Source organism: Schistocerca serialis, chromosome 3, assembly GCF_023864345.2.
Source record: "Schistocerca serialis cubense isolate TAMUIC-IGC-003099 chromosome 3, iqSchSeri2.2, whole genome shotgun sequence".
Lineage (NCBI taxonomy): Eukaryota > Metazoa > Arthropoda > Insecta > Orthoptera > Acrididae > Schistocerca > Schistocerca serialis.
The window spans coordinates 753,921,242-753,932,008 of NC_064640.1; the positions used below are offsets into that span (position 1 = coordinate 753,921,242).

At 43.9% G+C, this 10,767-nt stretch overlaps 1 pseudogene; it reads left to right on the forward strand.

Moving 5' to 3' along the window:
- Window positions 1-3,119: 3,119 nt before the first annotated feature.
- Window positions 3,120-3,236, forward strand: LOC126472269 (5S ribosomal RNA; annotated as a pseudogene).
- The last annotated feature ends 7,531 nt before the right edge of the window (window positions 3,237-10,767 follow it).

A 10,767-nucleotide genomic window follows, 5' to 3' on the forward strand; every position in this document is an offset into this window, starting at 1 on the left:
AATTGTCATCAACTCAGTCACAGAACAGATGCTCCGTAACATATGGCACGAAATCGATTATAGACTTGATACTCTTCACGCTACCCGTGGCGCCCATGTTCAAGTGTACTGAACCGTCCACCGGTGTATGAAAACTTGATGAGCTGCTGTATGATTTCCCTGTATTTGTTCGTCAGTAAATTATGTTTCCTCTCAGATTTTATGAGTTCAAATGTTGGAGTCTCATTGTGGACACCCTGTATATCTTCCTGCACTTCTTACAATAGTCACCCAACGCTGGGATAACTTTTCGATTCAGCGACTGTAGAAATCACGTGGTTTTGAGGCTAAGAACTCAACTAGCCGTGTTCGGAGAGCATTTTCACTCGGAAAGGAAGTCCCTTGAAGGTTGTTAGATAGAGAGCATAAAAGGTGAAAACCTGAGGGCTTAAGATCAGGTGAATAAGGTGGATGCCTGACGACTTCCCAACCCAAGTCTTGTATCGTGTTTTTAGTCAGTCTAGCAGAATGTGGGCGGGCGTTATCGTGCAGTAACGTCACTTCACGCAGTCTTCCTGGACGTTGTTATTGTATTGCGTCTGCAAGACAGCTCAGTTGTCGACAATAAATGTCAGCAGTGATGGTTACACTGCGGGGGAGCAATTCGTAGTACATAACACCTCGCTATTCCATCAGATGCATAACAATATCTTCTGTGGATGCGCGCCGGTCTTATTACGGGAAGTTGCTGGTTTGTTCGGGCCCAATCATGTTAGCATAAAGACACCATTTCTCGTTATCAGTAACGATACAGGATGGGAATGGTTGATGTTGATCATGAAGCATTTGATGAGGAGCAAGCAGAGATGCACATCTGCCCACCCGATGATTATTGTGAGTTTGCATTAGAACATGCTGTATCCATACATACGATTTTTTAATATTCCTTACTGCCTCCAAATGTCGCACGATGGTGGAATGATCATAGTTCATCACATTTGCCACTTCTCGAGTAAACTGACGTGGATCGTTGTTGATTAGTGTGTTTAAACGACCTTGATCAAACCCTGAAGGTCATCCTGAATGTGAACAGTGACTAATATCAAAACGATCCTTCTTAAAACAGCAAAATCATTTTCTTGACATTCTCAGTCCAGTGGCATTAACCACATACACGGCTCTTGTCACCCCTCTAATGAACTCAAACAGAAGAATATGTCGGAAAAGTACCGATTTTTCCACTTGACACTCTATTTTCTAGCGTTCACAGCTCCACTCACTATTTCCAGATGGCAACATGACAATATGTAAACTCAGATAGTAACAGTGAACTACAAATAAAAAAAGCTAACAATCGACAAGTAAACCCGTAGCAACCTGCTTACCAAAATGCGAACAAACACGCTACGAACTTAACGTACCAACACAAAATTAATGGCTATCGAACTAATCACAGATACTTTTCTTTTAAGAAGCGCATCTATCACCTGACTGAGAAAGAAAAAAATACGTTTAGCTTTAGTGTCACATCAAATTATACAGAGTGCTCTCTATCTTGCTTAAGCAATGTGAACATTCATTAGTGAGGGCCTGGTAGGTGCAACTCTTATTTATAAGTGGACTGCTTATGTTCATAATTAAACAAATCTCTATAGTGCAACTCATGACGGAATAACGTTTTACCTTCAGAATGTTAGCTCTTTTGGTGGATCCTTGAAAGGAGACCACAGGAAGTATATATTCGTACAGTTATTATAATGTTTCGACGACCACCCACAGTTAATCAGTTGGAAAGCTTATCTTTCAAAATTGTTTGACGTCTCGACTGCTTCTAATAGTTTTAATCAATCAACACAATGGATACCCCTCAAATTAAACAACCTAACTAAGAGAAAAAAAACCTTAATTGAATTAAAGATTACTTCCGTATACAGTTTTCTTTAGCTTTCAGTCTTCAATTCCTAGAGGTAAATTAGCTAATTTTGAATGTAGAATACTGAATTGTCCCTCAAGCTCGCAATGACTCAAAATGTTTTGTGCTAAAATAACCCGAGTACTGTACCACGGAAATTACTGTGGCAGTGCAATACATCCCATCCGATACGAAGTTAGCTGAAGAAGATGCTTTTCCTAGAATCAGATAAAGAATCAAAAATGTACCAGATTACAGTACTTACATCTAATCTGATAAGTGTTATACCTAAAATATGCTAAGTAGTCTCTCCTCTGTAAACGTAAGACTTTTAAGCGGTTATGATTTTAAAAAACGACAGAAACAAGAACAGGTAGACCTCAATCTCTTAGTCTTCTCTACTAACTCGACGAAAATGACATTTTCTGCATTTTAGCCGTACGTTTATTGAACAATGAGTCTGAAAGCTAAAGCCAGGCGAAAATCGCAGAATTTCATGGTTTCTTTGCAGGTAACATCTAGGTAAAAGAAACTGTACTTGTGAGCAACCAGGTACCTAACTCATATATCCGTTTTCGAGAAATTCGGAGGTTCTCACAGATCGTAGACCATAAATAGAGGTTCTTTGGAGAAAATGGAAATCCAGAATATTTCTCAACAACATTTTTATTCGTATTCAGTGGTTCATATAATCCCTGGAATATTCGCTCTGAAGGCGACATGAACGTGAAACAGGTATTTGCTAATGGCTTTCAATAGAATGCCGATGTTCTTGAAGGTAGATCACCGATTACCATCCCGTCAACGACGAGGTCACAAGAGACGGAGGGCAAGCCCGAAATCGTTAAGTAAGGAAAGAAGTCGTTAGCGTTATTTTGAAATTAAGTATCCCAGAATTTGATTTAACAGATTTATGGATACGGGGGAACACGTCATTTGTGAAGCAAAAGCAAAGCTTCGCGTTCTCGCCCAGAGGGGCCAGTCCACAACGACAGACCGCCTTATCATCCTATGCCATTTGAATGCGGTATGGAGACGTAGGCGTATGGGAACGACCACCCCCTCCCCCCTCGTTCCCAGCCTTTGTCGGCTTTCTAGAAAAATTTGTGGCAGTAATAGTAATCCAACTCAGGCCCTCCGCATAGCAGACAGGCGGACCACTGAATTACGGAGTCAGAAAATCTTTCGAAGGGTAGGTAGGAATTTGAACCCCAGTCCTCCAGTGTCTTGCAACGGCCTTGCCGCAGTGGATACACCGGTTCCCGTGAGATCACCGAAGTTAAACGCTGTCGGGCGTGGCCGGCAGTTGGATGGGTGACCATCCAGCCGCCATGTGCTGTAGCCATTTTTCCGGGTGCACTCAGCCTCGTGATGCCAATTGAGGAGCTACTCGACCGAATAGTAGCGGCTCCGGTCAAAGAAAACCATCATCACGACCGGGAGAGCGGTGTGCTGACCACACGCCCCTCCTATCCGCATCCTCACTGAGGATGACACGGGGGTCGGATGGTCCCGATGGACCACTTGTGGCCTGAAGACGGAGTGCTTTTGCCTCCAGTGTCTTAATCACTATGAAACTTCGCTCGAACTATCACATCTGTTGCGTGATTTTCTTTTCGGTGTATTTCCAGTGCATAGTTCGGAGAAATACACAATCTTTTTCAGTATTTCATATTACTTGTTAGTGCGTTCTGGCCCTAGACGGACCAGTCAGGTCCGACCTACCGCCATGTCATCCCCTGCCAACGTAGTGTTGAGGAGTATGTGGTCATCACACCGCTCACGCAAACTTTGTCGGCTTTCTTTATGCAGGAACCGTCACTAACCGGTCGCGTAGCTCCTCTTTTGGCCTCACGAAGGTCAGTGCACCAGTCCTCCCACCAGGGAAATATTCGTGACAGTCTGGGAATCAGATCCGGAACCCCCCCGGCGTGGCAGTCAGCCACGCTGACCCCTCAGTTACGGAGGCGGAAGACGGTACTTGTGCCTATGCAAAATGGAATAGGTGCTGAATCATAGTCCTTCACCTCCAGAAGAGCATGCTTAAAATTCGCTGCACCCAGGATATTAAAAATACAATTACCAAAAGTGGCACAGATTTTTGACTTGTTCAGCAACAAGTGATGCTGAGATTTCTACGTTGTATTCCAGTTCTAAAGGGTGGTTAATATACCACGTTCTTAGGTTTTTGTAGGACATTTTCTACTAGATCTTGTAAAATAATGACAATGTTCGTAAATGACTGTTAGAAAGATGTCTTCATTTGAAAATACACATGGTACGCAAATTTCAAGCTTTTAGCTAGTGTATGTAGCAGCTCTAAAATTTGCGAAAAAAGTAAAATATCCCGAAAAATACATTATGAACGTAATTCTAGCCAGGTGTTACATTTTTTCACGTAAATCTTCTCATCAGGTAACGTGCCATGCCTACCACGGGCTGTTATTTATATTGTGGAGTGGTGACTTATTGGATCCACTGCTTACCTGTGACGAACATTCCCTGAACCCTAAAACGTTTCTGACTCTCAGTGACGCTTTTACTGTGGTCAGTGTCTGAGCTGCATCAAGGAATCTAAGGAGTCTACCACGCAAAACAGGGCGCACATCACATGAGTGTGAAGTTACGTCGCTAACTTAACCAAGGGGATACGTTCACATCATAATGACTGTCTAATTATAGCTAGTAAATTACTGACAGAATTCACTGTTTTCAGTCTCTTTCAATCTCTGGCCTTTTCGACACAGGAAGTACTTTATTGTTATATAGGCAAAAGAATTTCCCTCCCTGGAGAACTCTTGACGCTTATTTACAGTGATTACTCGCCTTTACTTGTTTCTGTCTACCTCTTGTCCCAATTACATTATGGTATGTGACTAACATTAGTATACAGGGTGGACAGAAATAGTCTGAAAAGATTGTAAGGGTGTTGCAGAGTAATTTGTGTTGAGAAGTAATTGATAAGATACAATTCGATCCATTGCGACATTTCTGAGTAAACTAGCATTAATGTTAGGCAAACAGACAGTTGGGCGAACAAATTCTAGCGGCCCACCAGAGACGGTGTCGTCAAAAGTTTTCGTTTGGTTTCCTAAAACCGAACAACAGAGCCATGGGACGGTCGGAAGAATCGAACCCAGGCTAAAGGCTGAGCAGTCTTGTGCACTATCATCTACGCTTTGAAAACAATTGATAATAAATGTATTTGGCAGGCTGCTTGAATGTGCGCGCACAACGGCCAGATTGGCTATCGTCAATCATAATTAGCTCGGAAACGGCGCAAAGCATCGAATTTTTTTCTTAGCAATTGTTTCCCAGCACAATCTTCACTGCAACACCCTTTCAAGCTTTTCGTACTGTTCCTGACTGCCCTGTTAATCACATGCAGTAGCATAAAAGTAGAGAACACTATCTAGGAAATGAGCATCTACAAATGCAATAACATACTATTGGCCACTAAAATTCCAAAACCAGGACGGATATCAAGTAAACAAATTTTAATTATTGTGTGTGTACACTATAGAAAAACGAATACTTTATTAAATTTGTGTATGGGTCGGGGGTGTACAGAATGGAAAAATTAGTACAAGAGCTGCACCTCTGACAGCAATGGTGCCTCTAAGCGGTCTTGGCAAATATATGCTGCTTCAATTATCACTCGTGGTGGATGGGAAGTGGTGCAGTGATAGTCTCTCGACAGTCTATCACCGTTTGTTCTGAAAGGGTGAGAAATCTAGAGAAAGTGTTGGCTAAGGAAAAAGTCGAAAATCTACACTGAAAAGCCAAGGAAATTGGTACACCTGCCTAATATCGTATAGGGCCCCCGCGAACACGCAGAAATGTCACAACATGACGCAGCGTGGACTCGACTAATGTCTGAAGTGCCCACCCGTCTAGCCTTGCGGTCTAACGAGCTGCTTCCAGAGCGGGAAGGCCAGCCAGTCCCCGGCACGAATCCGCTCGGCGGATTAGTGTCGAGATCCGGTGTGACGACCAGCCAGTGGATGGTTTCTAAGTCGGTTTTCCATTTGCCTCGGCGAATGCAGGTTGGTTCTCCTTATTCCGCCTCAGTTGCTTATGTCGGTGATTACTGCGCAAACACTGTCTCCACGTACGAGTACACCATAATTACTCTACCACCCAAGCATTTGGGGTTACACTCGTCTGGTATGAAACGTTCCTGAGGGTGGGGCGGGGGGGGGGGGGGGGGGAGGCGATAGGGGGGTCCAATTGGGGACGAACCGTACAATGACCCTGGGTTCGGTGTGGGGAGGTGGGGTGAGTGGACTGCTGTAGCCTGTTCTGGGGCTGTGAACCACTGATGGTTGCGGCGGGGACGAAGCCTCTCAGTCGTTTCTAGGTCCCCGGTTCAATACACACAATACATAATGTCTGAAGTATTGCTGGGGAGGGGGGACTGACACCATGAATCCGAGATATGCTCAATAATGTTTATGTCTGGCGAGTTTGGTGGCCAGCAGAAGTGTTTAAACTCAGAAGAGTGTTCCTGGAGCTACTCTGTAGCAATTCTGGACGTGTGGGATGTTGCATTGTCCTGCTGGAATTGCCCAAGTCCGTCGGAATGCACAATGGACATGAATGGATGAAGGTGATCAGACAGAATGCTTACGTGCGTATCACCTGTCAGAGTCGTATCTAGACCTAACAGGGGTCCCATATCACTCCCACTGCACTAGCCCCACACCATCACAGAGCCTCCATCAGCTTGAACAATCCCCTGCTGACATGCAGGATCCATGGATTCATGAGGTTGTCTCCATACCCGTACACGTCCATCCGCTCTATACAATTTTAAACGAGACTCGTCCGACCAGGCAACATGGTTCCAGTCATCAACAGTCCACTGTCGGTGGGGACAGGCGTAAAGCTTTGTGTCGCGCAGTCATCAAGGGTACACGAGTGGGCCTTCGGCTCCGAAAGCCCACATCGATGATATTTCGTTGAATGGTTTGCACGCTGACAGTTGTTGATGGCCCAGCAATTGTGGAAGGGTTGCACTTCTGACACGATGAATAATTCTCTTCAGTCGTCGTCGGTCCGATTATTGCAGGATCCTTTTCCAGCCGGAGCGCTGTCGGAGATTTGATGTTTTACCGTTTTCCTGATATTCACGGAACACTGGTGAAATGGTCGAACGGGATAATTCTCACTTCAATGCTACCTGGGCGATGCTGTGTCCCATCGCTCGCGCGCCGACTATAACACCACGTTCAAACTCACTTAAATCTTGATAACGTATCATTGTAGCAGCAGTAACCGATCTAACAATTTTGTTGTCTTATATAGGCGTTGCCGACCGCAGGGCCGTATTCTGCCTATTTACATATTTCTGTATCTGAATCGGATCAATGCGGCCAGAAGAGGTCTTGCGTTGTCTAGCTGAAAGATAATTTCAAACAGACCTCGAACGCAGGCACAGCCATTGTCCACAATACGTCAAAAAGGTAACAACTGCCACACAAATTACGAGCTATGTCATCCACTGGTGATCCTGTTGTGTACCAAATCTTACATCGCGCTCTCATGCCAGGTACTGGACCATTATAATTATGATAAATGTAATCTGGCAACGCTCCTATGCCTAAATTCCAAAGTGATGTACACAGAACATGGGCACATCTGGAAAGGCGACGTGGCGCAGCCCCTGTGTTCAGTGTTTAGCGTTAACGTTCGCGCGGTTCTGTCTGCTGCCACGTGAAGGGAAACAAACCCATTTCCCGACTGAAGGTTCGTGAAGTAGCTGTACCATCTTGTACAGCCGTGCATTGTGGCTCTCCCTATGGGTGATAGACAAGCATCAGTATCACGGAACGATAAACTGCAGTCTCGATAGGCCACGATCCTGCCACTGTCTAATTCCGACACTCGGTTGGAGACGTTTCCTCTTCTTACGCGAGGAATAACGCGATCTTCTCACATAGACACAACATTCAAGTGCAGTTTCTGAATGAAAAACTCACTGCGCAGTCTTTCTTTTCATACAGAATGTTGATGGGGTTACTGCTATCTACTTTGTGGAGTAGCACAGAGATGCTTATCGTTTGCATGTCCAATAAGCATGTAGTACACTTCATGTCAGTTTAATTTTGTTGCAGGCCGATAAAGGGGCAGTATATATTCTGGCTAAAATCGCATGGGTCAGCTTCACCATACCTGGAATTGATGAATCAGCATCAGCTCTTTTCCCGGAATCACTGACGTCAGCACAACCGTCGGGCAATGGCATTATTCCCATAATTACATCTCCATTCCCCCTTGTCCTTGAAGCCAATGGCGTTACGCGTTTTGCGGAAATGCGAAGTGGCCAATGACGTGCAAGCTCGGCCCCCACTCTTCAAGAAATTTTAATTTTAATTTTTATTTCGATTGCTCGAGCGCCGTCTTTTACCGTTTGTACGTCCGTCCAGCATAAGCGCCGACAGCAGAAACAGTGATCAGCTGGGGAGCAGAAGCCTGTCAGTCAGTATTTGTCAGTTCATTTTGCTATAACTGCAGGATTATTATTAGCTGGCGGGTTGCCAGCTTTGTGTGAGGGACACAGCAGCAGCAGTGACTCTCCACAGAATGCCTTCTTCCCAGCCGTTCAACTAGTCAGCGCCACAGCCGCAGCCGGAACTCGAGCCGCAGACAAGCCTCACTAGAGTACTGTTTTTCGACAACACTTATATCGTGACTTCATGTGGATCTTAGCATGTGTATGTGGGTCTGCATCGGACTGTGACTTTAACACGATAACAGAAGTGGAAAATGCACAGCGCGTTCGTGCTAAAATTCGATATTCATGGTCCGTGTGGGAATACATAAAAAGGAATATGACAGGTAAGTATGCCGCATCTCATACTCCAATTGACATTCACATGCTTGGTCGTAAGGGGTCTATTGCAGAAATATAAGATAAGGCTATGCTCGACATGTGACATGAACATATGTCTAAAACATTCGAGTGTTGTTAAAGAAGTGCATTGTGCATTATCAGTTGCAACAGATGGATTGTGCCGTTGGTACCAATATGTAAGAAGGGTGTACAATGAATTTTTTGAGCGTTTGCAAAACAACAGCGTATATAAGAACCAAGTGGAGCAATGAATCAGTGCCTGTAACCCCCCACCTGTAACAAACTGTCTTAAGTGTCGAACCTCTCAGGTCCGAAGAGGCTAAGTTCACGAACAGTATTCCAATACATGTGGTCGCACCTGTTGGTCTCAATGCAATGCAGCCTGACGTTAAGCGTTATAGAAGAAAACTTTTTGCGAAATATTGTGCTACAACGTAATGGTTGTAAATAAATGTTTATGTGTACACAAACCAAAAATTTTATATTCCCTGCAAAAAGAAGTATTACTTTTCCCCCATGTCCTACCCAGCTATTATGAGTTATTAGTAGTATGACACAATCCCGCAGTTTATAAAATCACTTTCTTTAAGCATACATAATGTGTAATTCCAGGCTGCTACTATTGAGGTGCTGACATTATCGTTGCCTGTATTGTTATGCGTCTTCGTAGCAGGCTGCATTATGTATTACGGCTTAAGATGGAGATGAATGGCACTGAATACAGCGTGAACATTGTAAATAAAGTTTTTTGTAGGTATTTAGACATGCATAGTTAGAAATCGTCACCGTGCTAAGATACTTTGACAGTATAAAAATGATGTCATAGCATGGTCTGTTAAATCAGGTTCCTGTATGAATAACGAGAATGAAGGGGCCCCCACTGCTTTCGACCAATGACCTCTGTATTCTACCTCAGAGCTCACGTCATTGTTACAACAAATTAATTTTTGCTTTTTTGCCCCAAATGTGTCCGAATGATCTGACAGCTTCGCACTGGCGTATGCAACATATACGTGGCGTCACAACAGTGACACACACGTCACATGTCATCACGACGGCGGCACACGTGTCACACTTGCATCACACGTGTCACAATTTCATTTCAATTGAATTCAGTTTATTGCCACGAATTTTAGAGCTTTTATCAGGAAACTCTAAACAATTCGTACACATTCAATAATCATCGTGACATACAATGTTTTATATAATGTATGTATTAATAAATGTTAACAGAAACCATTGGTAATATTAATGTAGAAATGAAACAGAACATTTAAAAAATAAGAGTCACACCGGCAAGAGTCACAAGGGCATCGCGACGTCGTCACAACGGCACATATGGTGTATCCATGACGTCGCGTTGGCGTCGCGTTTGCCTGACGCTGGCGTCACGCCGACGTCACTCTGGTTTCACACTGGTGTCGCACTGTTGTTTAACTGGCGTAATATTTTATGATGACCAGCGTAATATTTAACGTGACTGGTGTAATATTTTACGCCGTGGTACATACCGCTTAGAAACCATACGTAGATTGCACATACACCGCGGTAAGATACTTAGACAGTATCAAAAATTATGTCATAGCCGACTCGGAAAAATGTTAGTCGAGTGGCGGCACATCTAGAAATCTAGAAATTAGTGGGACACACCCAAATGCAGATGTAGCAGCAGAAAAAGAAACTGTGTGTGTGTGTGTGTCATCCTACTGTGTAAATGCAGATAAAAAAGATTCGTGCAACGTAAATAATTGTACAGTCCAACCACATTAATGTGACCACCGCCTATGTTTGACGTCAACATGCAATAACCACTCATAGTCGGTAGCTTTCACTACTAGCATTGCAGGGTACAAAAAAAATTAAATTTCAAATGTGTGTGAAATCTTATGGGACTTAACTGCTAAGGTCATCAGTTCCTAAGCTTACACACTACTTAACCTCAATTATCCTAAGGACAAACACACACACCCATGCCCGAGGGTGGACTCGAAACTCCGCCGAGACCAGCCGCACGGTCCAT